The sequence below is a fragment of the Apodemus sylvaticus genome, chromosome 10 (assembly GCF_947179515.1).
Source record: "Apodemus sylvaticus chromosome 10, mApoSyl1.1, whole genome shotgun sequence".
Taxonomy (NCBI): Eukaryota; Metazoa; Chordata; class Mammalia; order Rodentia; family Muridae; genus Apodemus; species Apodemus sylvaticus.
The window spans coordinates 49,221,666-49,238,291 of NC_067481.1; the positions used below are offsets into that span (position 1 = coordinate 49,221,666).

Consider the following 16,626-nt stretch of genomic DNA (forward strand, 5'->3'; position numbering starts at 1 on the left):
ACTAGGCATACACACGGTGTATGTATGAACATTCAGGCAAAGCACATACATACCAAAAAAAAAAAATCCCCACCTTTGATATTTGGATAGAGGGATAGGATGCCTCTGGTGTCGGAGTCAGGGTTTTGTGGCCATTCCTTGGAGAGGAGATGCTTGGCTGAGAACACAGGAAGGGCGGTCTGAGGAAGTTGTGCTGTTGGCAGTGGGCAGGTAGGAACCCCAACCGTTGTCTGTTTCCTGGCTGGCTGGGTTAGCTGGTCTTGATCTTGGTTCAACCTTGCATTTCTGGCTGGAAGCTCAGTGGCTGATCTCTCCCAGATTCAGGGTGCCATGGCTGTGCTGGGTGAGGGTCAGACATTGCCTGAGAGGAGGACAGGTTAGGCCTGCACTGAACCCTCAGTTCTAGGCCTGGGCAGTGCTTACAATCCTCTTCAGTTTATGCATCATGGGAGCCAGTTGTCCATCACCTGGAAAGCCTGCATTTCTTGAGTTTAGTCTGTTTGCAGTTCTAGCCCCTGGCTGAGAGCACTTTTGTTCACAGGGCCTGGCTAAGAGTGGAGCTGCTTCTGTGTGATCCACTCACTCCCTTGTTGGAGAACCAGGCCCTGCAGTAGTTTCAGAGTCTGAGAGGTAGAGACCCTTGGATAGCAAAAAGCAGAACTGCAGAAGGGCAGAGAGGCAGCCTGAAACCTCACAGGGAGGCCACAGATATGTTAATAATCCAGAATGCCTGTAGTTTTCCTCGCTGAGAGATGGGGGATAAGACTACTGGATCCTTTCCACTTGTTTCTGAGTGGGATTACTGCTGCAACCAGAAGTTTTATCGAGCAAGTCTACTCTTAGGATGTAAGAATTAATCTAGTTACTAATCAGAACAGCCCTGTGTGGAGGCAGCAGAGTGTCCTCCAGCAGTGGATGGATGAGCACAAAGTGGTGGATCCATACAGTGGAGTACTATTCAGCTACAAATGGACTGGAATTGTCTCGCAACAGGGAGGAAATCAAGACATTATGGTCAGTGAAATGAGCCAAACACAAAGAGACAGGTCCCTGGGGTTCCAGTCTGCCTTGCTTTGTTCATGTTGCTGTAACAAGCTATCAGAAACCTGATGGTTTAAGCCACAGACATTTATTTCTTTACCATCTAGGGGCTGAGAATTGCATAGTCCAGGCCTGGACTGATGCAGAACCTGGTGAAGGCGGCTTCCTGTCCCAAGGTGCCTCCACATCCTTCTCCTTTTCAAAAAAGATTCTATGTATATATGCGTGTACTGCTTGCCTGTACCACATGCACGCCTAGTGACTGTGGAAGCTGGAAGCCAGTGTCGGAGCCCCTGGAACTGGAGTTTCTGATAGCTCTGAGGCATGTGGGCATTGGGGGCCAAATTCAGCCTCTTAACAAGAGCAGCAAGTGCTCTTAACCATTGAGTTGTCTTTCCATTCCTGACAACTATCTTTTTACTATGTCCCCACAGAGGAAGATATAGAGGAGATTGGTGGGAGGAGATATTCTCCTTTATAAGGGAATAAACCCCACTCATGATAGTCCTGCCCTACCAACCGGATCACCGCCCAAGGCCATCACTTGATGGGGGATGTAGGAAGGAGCTCAGCAAATGGATTTGGGAGTACATAGCCATTTAGTCTGTAGCATGCTTTTGAGATGCTTGACCTATGTAAACTTAGAGCCAGAAAGTAGGGTATAGATTTCCAGGGCCTAGAGTGGGGACCCCTTCTTTTTTCGATTATTATTTGTTGTGTGGATATAGAGTTTTTAGTTGGGGTGATGGAAAGTTCTAGGCAATGGTTTTATTTTTTATCACAAGTATTTGAAATAGAGAAAACAAAGATTACAAAGAGACCCTGTTCAGACCCTCCATGTGGAAGGCAAAATGAGAGGGTGTCTGATTCTGGTTAAAGGTGTGCAGGGCACGGTAGCCTTAGCCTGGCCTCTAAGCACCGAGGCGTGTTTAGAGCCCATGAGCCTTGGGAACCTCAGGCAAGCCAAAGTCTTCTCTTCTTGAACACTCCATATGGAGAATTCTGTTAAGGGTTCTTAGTGGCACGATTCCTGATGGGTGAGGTGAGGCCCAGAAGCAGTGGAGGAAGCCTTGGGCCCCCTTGTGTGAGCCATTCGTTCCCCGAGGCGTTCCTCTCACAGACGGTGCTGTTTCCAGAGGCAGCATGGGGCCTGAGGGGAGTGTGGAGGGGAAGAGTCTGGGCCATTCCAGTGGAGGCTTGGATTCAGGTGACACAGTAGATGTGACCTTCCAGCCCATGCTGTGAGGGGCAGCATCTGCCCAAATGCATGCGGATGGCCTGAGCAGCCTGCAGTCTGGGCTTTGGGGCTGATTTGACCACCACATGGCTTGGAGCCTTTCTCTCAATTCATTCTAGGCTGCTTCCTACCATCCTGAGGTTGCTATTATTTTTAATTGTAATAGATTTTAAAATCCATGTTCTTTGCAGAAATTTTAGAAAAAGGAGAAAAGTTACAGAGACTGAAATAAAAAATTATATGTAACCCCAGCTTGGGGGCAGAGACTCGGGTGACCACTGCTTAGCTGTACTGTGTTTCCTTTTCCTGTCTGTTCATCCAGACTCCACAGAGTCACATCTGCATCTTTAGCCATTTCTCCAATTATAACCAAATTGGGATTCTCCTTTCTGTACAGTGCACACTAATCAGGCCCCTTGAGAGCCAGTTAGCCAAACAGAGCAGGTTGTTGGCAGGAATTCCCATGTGCGCAAGGACCGCCGTCAGGAACAGCTGGTTCCAGGGTCATCTGCATTGTTCCTCTCTGTCTCTTGACTTGGTGTCTGTCTTTGGATTGGCTTTGTCTTCCTGGGTCATCCATCTCTGTGATATTGGGTCTACAGTTGTAGTTCACTGTGGACAAAAAGTTTTAGCCTCTTGACCTCTAGAGAGGAATGAAAGCTATTTTTTTCAACAGCTCTAGCGAGGCAAATTCTAAGGAGGGGATTGTGATTGTGATTGGACACGATTCTGTGTTTATTTCTAAGCCAGCATGGGGAAGGTGCTTGTTCTGAGAGCCAGAGGGTAGGCTGTGCAGTGGTAAGAGTCCTTTCAGTGGCACCGAGGGATGGCTCAACAGCTTGGGGACCTGAGCTCAGTTCTCAGAACTGGCATCCAAAGCCAGTCATGGTGGTGCATGTGGGTGATCTCAGCGTTGTGTGATAGGGACAGGAGCATCCCTGGGCTCACTGGCCAGCCCCCGTAGTAGCCTGATTGATGAACTACAGCCTAGTGAGAGACTTTGTCTCAGAGGAGGTGGGCAGCTCCTGAGGATGATAGCTGAGGCTGTCCTCTGACCTCTCCCTGCATGTGTAACACACACACACACACACACACACACACACACACACACACACACGGAAGGTGAAAATGTGTATTTTTTTGACACAGTGAATCCCCTTTGGTAGCTTCTCAGACTTCGGGGTGGCATACCAATTCACTGACTGGTATTTTCTGAGAATTATTTGAGGTAGCAGAATACTGCCAACAGCCGGATGCTTGTCTAGAGGGAACTGATCTCATTGGTCATTTCACATGCGCGCCGCAGAAGAATGGAGAAGTGGGTTGGGTGATGATCTCATGTTTCCCAAAAAACTTCACATAATGAAAGCGAGGTGCAGGGTAGAATGTAGCAGATGCGTGGTTTTGTGTGAAAAAAAAATTGGGGAAATAAGACTTTGTGTTTGTGCTGGCTTGAACAGTGGGCCCTCTGCATCCTCAATGGGTTCAACCAAACTTGACTGCAACTATTTGAAAAGAAATTGGTCTCGTACTGAGCATGTGCAGACCTTTTTCCTCCCCACCGCTGTCTAAATGAGCTGGCGTGTTGCTGTTTTCAAAGTGTTGCCATCGTTTTAGGCGTCAAGAGTCATCGAGAGATGATTTTGAGTTGGGAAAGGATTGCGCAGGTTTTGTGGAAGTAGTGTGACATTCTGTACAAGGGACTTAGTGCCCCCTCACTAAGCGAGGCTTCAGCGGGTGGTTGAGGTGATGAGAATCGACTTCCACAGCTACAAAGGGGTTTTTCTCTCTATAGTATATTTGCATAAAGAAACTTTACATGGGTATGTAAACGTCAGTTCAGGGCCCGACCAGGAACTGGATAGATTGGAACAAAGATAAGGCAGAGTGGGAGCTTTGGCAGCTAGCTCAGTGATTAAGAGCACCGGCTGTCCTTCCAGAGGACTTGGGTTCGATTCTCAGTACACACATGGTGGTTCACAACTACCTGTAATTCCAGTTCCAGGGTACCTGATACCTCTTCTGGTTTTCATGGGCACTAGGCATACATATGGTACAGTTTTCTGATTTTTTTTTTATTTTGAACCATACAGTATATTAATTAGTTATTCATATAGGAACAGACCAGCATCCTTCCAGGATGACGGATGGGAAGTTATGAAATAATTAGACCGTAGTTGGCTGTTACAACATCATAGACATTTTAAAAACTAATATACATCCAATATTTAAGCACTTATTTTTTGTTTTTGAGATTATACTGTAATTACCTCATCTCTCCCATCACTTTCCTCTCTCCACCTTTCCATATAGGCCTCCTTGCTCTCTTTCAAATCCTTGGCCTCTTTTTATTATTGTTATTACAACATATATGAATATGTATATACATATATTCCTAAATATAACCTGCTCAGCCTATGTCATGTTACTTGTATGCACGTTTTCAGGGCTGACCATTTGGTGTTAGGCAAGCAGTCAGTGTGCTCTCCCGTGGGGAAGATTGTCCCGCATTCTTTAGTTGCCTGCGGGTCTTAGGAAGGGTTGAAGTCTTGCAAGCTTTCCTCCCTGCACATTAGCATGTCTCTTGGAGTCCTCTTTCTTCAGGTCATGGTTAGGCAGCTATGCTGGTGAGACTTTATGGATGTAACTTCTGAGTTTTCTAGGGGACACAATCTCACAGCAAACTCCCTGTTACTCGGGCTCTTTTACGGTCTTTCTACCCCCTCCTCTTCCATGTTCCTTAGGTGTGGGAGTGTTTTGTAAATCTGTCCATTGGGACTGGGCCCCACCATTCCGTATGACACAGAGTATATGTTAAAATGGCTAAGATGGTTTATGCTATGACTGTTTCATATCTATTTTTGTACCTATGTATGTGCATGCACACACTTGTGTGTGTGTGTGTGTGTGTGCATGTATGTCACATACATGAATGCACAGCACTTATTAACCATCTCTGCTGACCAGGCACAGTCAGCCATACACTTGCCTGGCTCTCCCCTCCCGCCTTCTCCAGCACATGGTTTGGCCTGGTCTCCATGCCCTTCTTACAGTGAAGGGTTCCGCTCCTCCCTGGTCCTTCCCCTCTGCTTGACACTCTGGAAGCTATGGTTCGAGGAGGCCCCGGAGGGAATGAGGCAGATTACTCCATGCCTGGTACTCATAGTCCAACATGGAAGACAGGCACTGAATTGGCTATTACAAGGCAGGGAGACAGCAGCAATAGAGACACCAGGGCCCAGAAGGCATCCCTGTGTAACATCTCAAGGAAGGGACATAGAGCAGAGGTCCAGGGGTGAACAGGACATAGGTAGACAAATCTGGGGAATTGTGGCTGTGGGAGGGGAGGGGCATGCTCTGTGGACAGATGTGACTGTGAGAATGGCCAGCTGGAGGAATCGGTGGTCATTCAGTCTGGGTGGGTAAGGGGGGCAGGCAGGAGAGGGTGAGGGGTACAGCAGGAAGTCAGAGTGGAGGGAACCATTGGAGGGAGAAAGGTAATCGACTTGGCTTTTATTTCTCTCCTTTTGTTCTTCTGAGATGGGGTCTTGCTATGCAGCTTAGGTTAACCTTGAATTCAACATGTGACCCAGATAACCCTTGAACTCCAGAGCCTCCTCCCTCTGCTTCTTGAGGGTTGAGATGCCAGGCAGGTTTTCACTCTATCCTGGTAAAATTCACACCACACACCATGTACCATTTTAGATGTCTATTGATAAACATTGCTGTGTAGCATTAAGTTTATTTTGGATATTTTATGAATATCCCCTCCACCCTCATCACCCAGGACTCATCATCCAAGTGTCAACTCTCCCTGCTACCAAGGCACTCTCTGTCCCTCCTCCTTCCTGCCCCTGGCAGTCACCTCTTTAATGCCTGACTCAATGACTTTGCCTGATCTGGGTATCTCGTAGTAAATGCAATTGTATGATTTGTGGTCTTCTGTGGCTGGCTTCCCTCACTTAGCATAACATTTTTGTGGTTCACCATGCCATGACCTATACTGCTACTTTATATCCAGTTGAAGGCTGAATAATAGCCTGTGTGTGGCTATACCACATTTTATTTATTCATCTGCCCATGCGTACACATTTGGGCTCCTCCCACATTTTAGCCACTGTTTATAGCGTTGCTATGACCATTCATGTGCAGGTTTTTTTGTTTGAACACCTGTTTTCAATTCTTTTGGCGTGGAACTTCTGGGTCACATGGTAACTCTGTGTTTAACTTTGGAGGAGCTGCCAAACTGGTTTCCAAAGAGGATGTACCATTTCATATTCCCTCAACCTTGTATGCATTCCTGTTTATCTGCGTGTCCTTGCCAACACTTGTTATCCTCTGTGCTTTTTGTTTGTTTGTGTTTTGTTTTAAGTTATGGCTATCCTATTGGATGTCATCAGATTTTCCTTTAAGAAGGATCATTGTGTCTTTCTTTCTTGAAGAATGGATTGGGTCAGGGCACAAGGGATGGAGCTAGGTTAGGATGTGGCAGCTGTTGCCTGGGTGAGAGATGGCATAATAATGATAATAGGTAGGGACTCTAGGAGGTGACTGAGGATGAGGTGATATCATAGGCCCATCAGGAGGGAAGCAGAGGCTCCAGAATGACCTGTTTATGCCATGTCCCCAGAGGTTAGGCCAGTGCTAGCACATAGTGGGTGCTTTATTTCACACACAAGTTCTAGCTACCAAAGAGAAGGAATGTGGACTTTGATGCTCTTTGGTTTATCCTGAAGGCACCTCCTAGGCCTGTTTTCAATACTGTCTTTAGTGTTAGAGAAGAGGACTTAGGAGTGATCTTTGTCAGCCTGTCTAATGCAGGAGACTGCAGGGTGACCTTGGGGCTGGATATTCAAAAGCTCTAAGGATTACTGCCTCTTTCTTTCCTCATCTGGAAAAGAAAACAATATTTTATTTTATGTATTCTAGGCATTTTGTCTGCATGTACGTCTGTATAGCACGGGTGTGCCTGCTGCCCCAGGAGGCCAGATGAGGATGTTGGATTCCCTGGGGTTGGAGTTACAGATGGTTGGGTGAGCTGCTGTGTGAGTGCTGGGAATGGAACTCAGGTCCTCTAGAAGAGCAGCCAGTGCGCACACTGCTGAGCTCCCCTGCAGCCTTTTCATGGTCCTAGGTCTGAACCCGGCTCTTGTGCACATTAGCAGATTCCCTATCACGGTGTAACCTCCATTTCTGTCCTTACTTCAAGGTCCCTCATCTCTTGAAGGGACATGTGGGTGGGGCCAGGGGCTGGAGAAAATGGCCTCTGCGTGGTCTGATGATGTGTGGGCAGCTTTCCAGTTGTCTCTCTCTCCTCCTCTTTCTACCCTGCCCACAACCCTCCTGGTTCTCATTCTCTCCTCCTCCCCTCTCTTGTGTCCCATAAATCTCCAAAACAAACACATTTTTATGAATCTTACTTATCTGTCCCATCTGTAGCTCAGAGCAGGATAGAGATGTTTTGCTTCAGTGCTGGATCTGAATTTTGGATTCGAGCTTTGGGCATTTGTTGGCCTTGTTCCTGCTGGCTGTAGGGCAATTGGCATACACTCTAGGTGGCTGTGTGAGCCCAGGGTCCTTGCTGCTCTTGTCTCTGAAGCTCTAATAGGTGGGCAAATAGTCACTTGCCTTACCTCCTCATTACCCTCTTGTCCAGAGAGACACAGGAAGAGCACAGGAGATTGGAGACTTCAGCCAGTCTCTGAGACACACAGAGAACTGGACAGGAAGCAGTGGTCACCTCTCCTTGTTGGTGAACAGTAGGCTCCTGACAGACTCAGCCTCTTAATTCCTCCCCTCAGAGAGGAGCCCTTTGCTGGACCAGTCAGAAACTGCTTGCTCAGCACTGTGAGGTGTGTGCCTGTAGGTCCGAGGAGCACAGAGTGCCATCCCTGGAAGCTTCTTGTTTGAATTGCAAGTAAAATCTACTTTCTTTTGGTAGGGCCATGAGTGTCAGAGGGCACTAAGTGTGATGTAGTCCGTGTCTTGCTTTGGGCTGGGGGAATGCAGAGCACGGACAGCATGCAGGGAGATCACAGAGCTCAGGGGCTGTTTGGTTCTTCTGCTCCTCTCGTCTCCTCTCCTCTCCTCTCCTCTCCTCTCCTCTCCTCTCCTCTCCTCTCCTCTCCTCTCCTCTCCTCTCTTCTCCTCTCCTCCCTCCCTCCCTCCTTCCCTCCCTCCTTCCTTCCATGCAGTATGAGCAGGTGGTTCTGGATTTCAAGGCACAGTTTGTCCACTGTCTAGGTGCAGTTTGTCCACTGACTAGGTGCACTTTCTTTAACTAGCATTCAGCCTCTCCCAAACCAGAGCTGACTTCTTCCTAGATGAGGAAACTTCTTGCTTCATCCTGATCAGCCTCACAGAACTGTTTGGCGGGAAAGGTGACCGTAGTGAACACATAAACAGAGCCACTTAAGATGTTATGGCTTTGGCCCTCTATAATCCCAGGGACCACATTCCTGAGTTCAACCAACCATAGATTCAAAATATTTGAAAACGCCCCCAAACACACACACACACACACACACACACACACACACACACACACACACACACACGCTACACATACCCTCATACCTATTCCCCACATATACACATATCCCCACACACACACATCACACACCACACCACACACACACAACACAGACACACCCACACCATATACACCATACCACAGCACATACATATCACAACACACACAAATACACACACACACACACACACACACACACACAATGAGTCTCACTGAATATGTGTAGACTTTTCTTCCCACAAATTCTTAAATAACATAACAACTCCATACATTTTTCCTGTGTTAGGCATTATAGGTAGAGACATCTTAAAGTATATGGGAAGGGGCTAGGGAGATGGCTCAGTGGTAATGAAGACTGGTTGTTCCTCTAGGAGAGATGGGGTTCATTCCTGGTACTCATTTGACAGATGGTAACTGGCTGTAACACTAATTTCAGGGGATTCAATGCCCTCTTGTGCACTCCCTCCCCCAAATCAGGATACATACGATTCTTAGTCACACATAAAGGCAAAATACCCACACACATAAAATAGAAAAATTAAAACAAAGGGCATGAGAGGCTGTATGTAGGATCTATGCAAACGAGCAAACAGTTTTTGAGGGCCTGTAGCATAGGCATGCACCCTGGAAACAAGATGGAGATGTGAGGCAGTTCTTGCTCTGAGCACCGCAGCCTGGTATGTAAATACCCGCTTCTGGCATGATCTGCCTGGAAGGCTTCTTCAGGCTTGCCCTGGGCGGGCACACGTCAGGAGCTCTTCTTTCCACAAATAGTCTCCAGATGTTCAAAGGAGCCAGGTGACTTGTGGGGCTGAACCCGTGTCTGGGAGCATGCCAGAGGCCAGCAGAGCCTCGGCCACGTGGCTCTCTGAGTCCTGTAGTTGTGACTAGCTCCTCTGGTAGGGAGAGGCTAGGTGGTTCTTCCTTGTGTGCGCAGCCCCCCTGCACCAGTTCCACGATGAGGGGATTATGCTGTGCCTGCTTGCTTGGATAACTTCTTGGCTAGCCTAGGAGTGGCCTCTTCCTGTCATCATTTGGTCTTGCAAACTGGGGCACAGAGTGGATCTGGGAGGGGGAGATGGCGGCCCTGGGCAGGGATCCTTCCTTCTCTAGGGCTCCAGCTGCCCGCTGAGGCTGCCTTCAGTGCTCCCGGGGGAGAAGGACTCTGCCTCCGGGGCAGACCCTTCAGGGCTGTTGAAGTTGATGTATCATCTTGTCACTTAAGTGACCAGGGCAGCTAGAAATGATTCAGCAGGAAGGCCCCAAAAGCCAGTCTTTTCTCAGCCCTGATTCCCCGTGGCAGGTGCTGGGTCTGCTCTCTGGGGCCTGACACTGTAGTTTGACATGCCACTTCAGAAAGACAGAAAGCAGATGTGCCAGGGCTCCTCCCCCGACCTGGGCCACTTCATTAGATGCCCCTGGATTCTCTGAAAACATTTCCCTTATGGGTCTATATTAATATTTACAACAGAAATGTGAAGATCTTGGGGCTGGCAAGAGGGCTCAGCAGGAAAAGATGTTTGCTGTCAAATCAGATGGCTTGAGTCCATGTCCGGGGACCCACAGGATGATTGGGGACCCATGGGACGACTGGGGACCCACGGGATGATCAGGGACCCATGGGATGACTGGGGACCCACAGGATGAAGTGAGAACTCTCACACAATGTCCTTTTACTTCCTCATGTACCCCCTTCTCTATAGTAAATAAATGCAAACAAAAAAAATTAAAAGAAAATGTAAATAGCAGAAATAGAATGATAGCTACCCAGGCCTTACCCTGCGAGGCTACTATAGCGGTTCTCAACCTTCCTAATGCTGTGACCCTTTAATGCAGGTCCTCATGTTGTGTGACCCCCAACCATAAAACTATTTTTGTTCTTACTTCATAACTGTAATCTTGCTACTTTATGAATTGTAATGTAAATATCTGATATACAGGATATCTGATATGCAACTCCTGTGCAAGGGTCAGCTGACTTTCAAAGGGGTCGTGACCCACAGGTTGAGAACCGCTGCTCTGCTACACGCTTATATCCTCTGCTCCTGTGGTCTTAGTACACACACACACACACACACACACACACACACACACTCACACACCCCAGGCTGAATTCAAACTCACAGTCTTCCAGATATTGTCTCCTAACTGAAGTGCAGGGGTTACAGGCTTGAAAAGATTTGATAGGTGGTTAACCAGTGGGAAAAAATTAACATTCTCAGGCTGTCTAGTTGGCTCAGTGGTAAGAGCACTTGTTGCTCCTATAGAGGACCCAGGTTTGATTCTCAACACCTACATGGCAGTGCACAACCATCTGTATCTTTAGACTTCCACAGGCACCAGGAACCCACCTTGCGCTCACACATCCATGCAGGCAAAACACTCATATACACAATGATGATGTAATTAAAAATGATATCCTCATAAAACAAGATAATGGACATGGTGGCACATGCCTGTAATTTATCCCAGTTCATTGGGCGAAGGCAGACACAGGTGGATCTCTGTGAGTTCCAGGCCAGCCTAGTCTACATAGTGAGACCCTGGAGAAAGGAAGAAACAGATGAAAAGGGTGATTCCCATCCCAGGTTCTTTCCCAGATAGCATTGCTTTGGATCTCAGGCTTGTCTTAGAAGGTATCCCCAAGGTAGCTCAGGCTACCTGTCTTCCAACAGAGGGGATAATGAAGGACCCCAGGGCTTCAGCAGGCCAGGACAGAGGGAGTCCACTAAAGCCCATCTTCCAGTGTCCTTTCAAATCCCAGACCTGCCCCCTAGTTACGGTTAGGCTCTGTGAGCCCTGGTTTCTTCTGTAAAATGGGAGAATTACCACCTATCTATGCCATAGACTACTGCAAAGATCAAATGAAACAGTATACCCAAAACATTTAACACAGGCAGGCAAGTGTTAGCTGAGGGTAGCAATGATACCTCTGTTATCTCTGCAGTTGGTTATGGGGAGGAGGAAGCTAAGGAGGGACAAGAGGTTAACAACAGTTCACACTGGCAGGGGAGTGGGTGAACCCTGCCTCAGGCTGTTGACCAGAGAGCCGAGGTTGGCAGAGGGAGGGGGCAGACCATTTGCAGTGGAGGCTGGATCAGCTTAGTACCCTAGGTGCCATGGTCTGGGAGCTTCTTGTTTATCTGCTCCCAGTTCATTCAGTACCAGGCATCCTGCTAGGGGCAGACAGTGGGTGGCATCCCCATGACAGACCTGACGGAGGGCAAGGTAGGGGTCTCTGGGGACTTGGTTTTTTGCTTATCATCTTGAGTCTCGATTATCCAGTGGTGGTCAGGTCTGCCACCCTTTTTCTTAACCCTCCAGCCACAGAGTATGGCAAGAGCTGCTGGAGTCCCTGCTGGTCCCCGTCATTCCTTCCCTAGACAGGATGAGTCAGAGCCCTGGGAGGGGGCAGGGCTTTGGTGTCCCTGGATTTGGCTCATTGGTGGTGCCTCTGAGTGCGTTGTAACCTGAGGTGGCACTTCTGGCCACTGTGGGCTGAGTTTTCTGTGCTTGGTTACTTGGTTATGGGTGGAGCTCTTCACCTATGTCATTTGTCTTCCAGCGATGTACCATGGCCACAAACCAAGGCAGGCAGGCATGAGCTTTGGTCTCATGCTTTGTCTCAGGGCAGGGAAACAGCTCAAGTGTCTGTCGCTGTAATGAGTGAAACAGTCACAGATAAGGAGTAACCTGTCAATTGACTAGACCGGACACCATTACCTTGAGGTCATCACTACCAGTCACCACTACCAGGACAGTTACTTAGTTTCAACCAGAGATGGAACATCCTACTCTGATATGTCACTGTCAGCCTGCTCAGAAGAGCTAAGGTTTGGGAGATGGTTTTAGAGTGTAGTGAAGTGGAGTGGCCAAGACACAGACTCCTCAATACACAGTGTGTCCTCCCAGTGACAGCACCTATTGGTTCATCCAATAGTCAATGTTTACGTATTATTACAGTGTAAATATCATTAGCAAACCATGGAACAAACTACAATTAAATTTTCTTTCCTGGGTAAGTAACTGTTTTTCCTAGAATTATGGATTAATTCATGTTTCTGGGTTTCCAAAGTAACACAGGTTTTTATGTGCCTGCCTTTATTTGTTTTATCATTGTAATTTATTCAACTATAATCCTCTCAATAATTTTTCCTCTATAAATCTTGTACCTACCATATATTCTGTGTCTTTTTTTCTAGCAAGAGACCTTATCTCTAGAACCATCTATCATTAAAGGAATGGTTCTCTTTCAATAGCAGTCTCCCAAGGAAGTAGGTAAAAGGAAAAACAGCTTTCAGAGTTCTTGTTCCAAGAAAGATATTTTAGAATATTGGGATTCAGCTCCCATATTTGGTTGATAGTTAATCTGGGTATAAAATTATTGATTCAAATTATTTTGAAGAGTTTCATATCCTTGCATTTCAGAGTTGTCATTGCAAAAATCTGCTGACGCATATTCATTTTCCTTGGCATATATATTCTAGGGACCACTGAACTTTTATTTATTCATGAGTCCTGAGGCTTTGGGTAGTAGATCTTGTGTCATTTGTTAATCTGGGTATTTGGGTGGGCTGCACATGGTCATTCTCTCCCCATGTGTAGAGCGACCCCAGCATGCTGGATTAAATCAAATTCTTCTTGCTTTTTGCATGGGGGGTGGAAAGAAAACCTGGGTGTTTGGACTGAGAGGCTCAGGAGCCTAAGGCATGGGAAGTGTTCTTATTTTTTCTAATAATTTTCTTCTGTTATGGTACAATAATCATTTTACTGTGCTCATTTTCTGTGGATTGGGGATTCAGCTAGTGCATGTTAAAGAGACATGCTGGCCCCTCCCTCCCTCCCTCCCTCCCTCCCTCCCTCCCTCCCTCCCTCCCTCCTTCCCTCCCTCCCTTCCTTCCTTCCTTCCTCCCTTCCTTTGTCTTTCTTCCTCCTCCTCCCTCCCCCCACAGGGTTTCTCTGTGTAGACCTGGTTGTCTTAGGACTTGCTCTGTAGACCAGCCTGGCAAACTCACAGAAATCCACCTGCTGTTGCTTCCCGAGTGCTGGGATTAAAGTTGTGTGCCACTAGCACCCAGCTGCCCATCTCTACTTTCACTGTATCTGGGACCTCATCTTGCTGACTCAGATGCTGGAAGAGGCGGGGATGCTCCACTGGTGATATATGTTAAGGTCATTCATCGGTTCTGACTCCGTTCCCAGGTTCTCTGCTCAGCCTGAAATGTCCAAGATGGTTTTCCACATGCCAGGGACTATGGTTTGGAGCACTCGGCTGTCTGTCTCCCTCCATACAGGCTCTCTGGGTGCAGAGCACAGCAGAGCGGTCTCACCAGTCAGCCCTCACATGCTGGCTGGCTTTCCCTGCAGTAAGTGTTCCTGGAGATCAAGGTGGAAGCTTCGAGGATTCCTGTGACTCAGCCATGGAAGTTAAATAATGGTATTTCAGTTCCATTGTCTTGGTCAAAACTGAGTAACTCGGCCAGTTTAAGCAAAGGGCACCCAAGGGCGTCGTTCTCAGGAGATATGGCTCACCAAGAGATCAACTCTGGCTACCCTCCCCGTCCTCTTTCTCTCTGGATCTCTCACTGGTCAAATATTAGGTCCTTTGGTATTTTATTTTATTTTATTTTGGTTTTTCAAGACAGGGTTTCTCTGTGTAGCCCTTACTGTCCTGGAACTCACTCTGTAGATCAGGTTGGCCTTGAACTCAGAAATCCGCCTGCCTCCACCTCCCAAGTGCTGGGATTAAAGGCATGTGCCACCACTGCCCAGCCCTTTGGTATTTTCAATCTCTCTCCCTCAGTCCCTTTCCCCCCCTCCCCATCTCATATGCTAGGGCTAGGCAACCGCTCTTCTATTGAACTACAACCTTAGCCTCCCCATTATTTTACTAATGCCCAAGTCTTCTTTCTTGTACCCAGACCATTTTATTTTTTTTATACCATTTTCTCCATGTGTCACAGATGTAGCGTCTCATCTTACCTCTCTGAGGATATGAATTCCTAGTGGTTTTTGAAGGTCCCCCTGCTTCCTCCCATTGTTTGCTTTCTTAAGGTTCCTCTTGTTTATTTTGGTGCCTTGTTAGAGATTTCCTCAGGCCATCCTTGGCTTTCCCTCTGTGTCCGAGAGTGAGACACTAGGGAGTTTAGTGGGGGATGCTGTTGGCTTGCTGCCTCTGGGCTTCAAAGTAATGGGGGTGATAGTGGTTATTAGCAGGCTGATCTTCCCATTACAGTCATCCAGATGCTGTCATTTCTCAGTGATTATTCAGTTTCCCAGGATGGTAGGGATTGAGGTGTATCATCCCACTAGTGGGGAAGCAAGTGGGGGAGGTGCTCCAAAGGCTCAGCCTTTCTATCACTATCTATCGGCATCTAGTATCTATCTATCTAGTATCTAGTCTCTCTTTCCACCTCATCTTTTGGGTCTATATTTCTGGTGCCCTCCTAAGCTCTCTAGGGTGAAGCATCCTCTTTTCAGCTGCATCTTTCTCAACGCCATGGGCGGCTCCCGTCTCGTATCCGTTGCCCATCTTCTGAGCACCCTTTCATGGGTCAGCTCTTTCCCTGTCACATTTGTTGCAGCAATTCAGACCTTTCCCCCACTGTTATTTTCAGGGCGAGTGAGATAAATGTACTTGGTCAGCCTGACATGTCCATCACAGAAGTCTGAGCTCAGGATATCTCTATCTCTACTTCCTAAAGGAAGTGAAGGAACATACTTATCTCTCTTTGCAAGCGATGCTTCATTGTGATAAATGTCATATGTCCAAGCTGAGTGAATCATGAGGTGAACACTCACACCCTTGCGGTCCAGGTTAAGCAATGCTCGCCAGCTAGGGCAAACGCTGATATCCTGTGCCTTTGTGCTTTTGTGTTTAAGTCTGAGGCTGTCTGTGACCTTGGGAGCTGGCTGCCTTCGCTCTGACCCTGACATCGTTCTCAGCGGAGGCCAGGTAGTGGCCAGCAGAGGCGCTGACCGCGTGAGGAGAGCTGCTCAGTTGGCAGTTTGCACACGATTGTGGCTGTGGCGAGGGCTGCGGGGCACAGGTGCAGCCTGGGAGGGATGTCTTAAGTGCTGGGGAAGTGGCGCTCTGGTCTAGCAGCTGACTTGCCTGCTATATCCTCCCTCCTTTGGTACTTCGCCTTCTCTCCTGCTCCCTTTGCTTTTATAGCCCAGCTCTGCTGGGACTGCCTCTCCCTTCATGGTCCCCTCCTTTTACCCCCGTGCCCCTGGAATCTGCTTCTGGCTAGTGCTTTCCCCATCCCACTGTGTCTAAGGCGATTGCCTTATCGTCTCCCTTTTGCAAATTCAGTTCTTTCCTGTCTGCATTATGGTCAAAGCATGCACCACACATGTTTATAAACACTGGACCTTTGGCTGTTGCACCGTCTCCCTCCTCTACCCCGCTGCAACCAACCCTCTCAGCTTTGCCCCTTGATGCCTTGGGAGTCAGATTCTTTCATTTCCTTGGCCCTGAGCACTGCTCCTCCCATTTCCTTCCTCTCTCTGCCTCCAGTCTTCTCTGCTGCCCTCAGATTCACTTCTTGGAGACAGGCAGAGCACCCAGACCCTGCTTTGGAGACCAGCCAGGTAGAGTTAAGATTGCTAAGTATCGTTGCTCCCCGCCCTGCATTGCTGTCCTTAACCCCTCTCCCTGCTCCTGGCCTATTATCCAAAGTTTCCCTTTAACTGGCTCCGTTTTGCTTTAATGGACTCGCTCTTGAAGGCAACTTTGAGCCGTTACCATAAAAGGACAATCAGCATGGCCCGCTCTGAATAGGTTCCTGTCAAAGCTGGAATGTTGCAATGCAGA

General features: G+C 47.9%; 1 protein-coding gene across 10 annotated transcripts in view; it reads left to right on the plus strand.

Annotated features, from left to right (window-relative positions):
• Window positions 1–16,626, plus strand: part of Rap1gap2 (RAP1 GTPase activating protein 2) — a 194,402-nt gene that overhangs the window by 66,999 nt on the left and 110,777 nt on the right. The window contains exon 1 of one of the 10 annotated variants that reach the window (XM_052194015.1): window positions 16,385–16,403. The exons of the other annotated variants lie outside the window; for them this stretch is intronic. The gene's annotated coding sequence lies outside the window, so the exon portion shown is untranslated. Of the gene's footprint in view, window positions 1–16,384; window positions 16,404–16,626 lie in introns of those variants that run through there. 10 annotated transcript variants of the gene reach the window in all.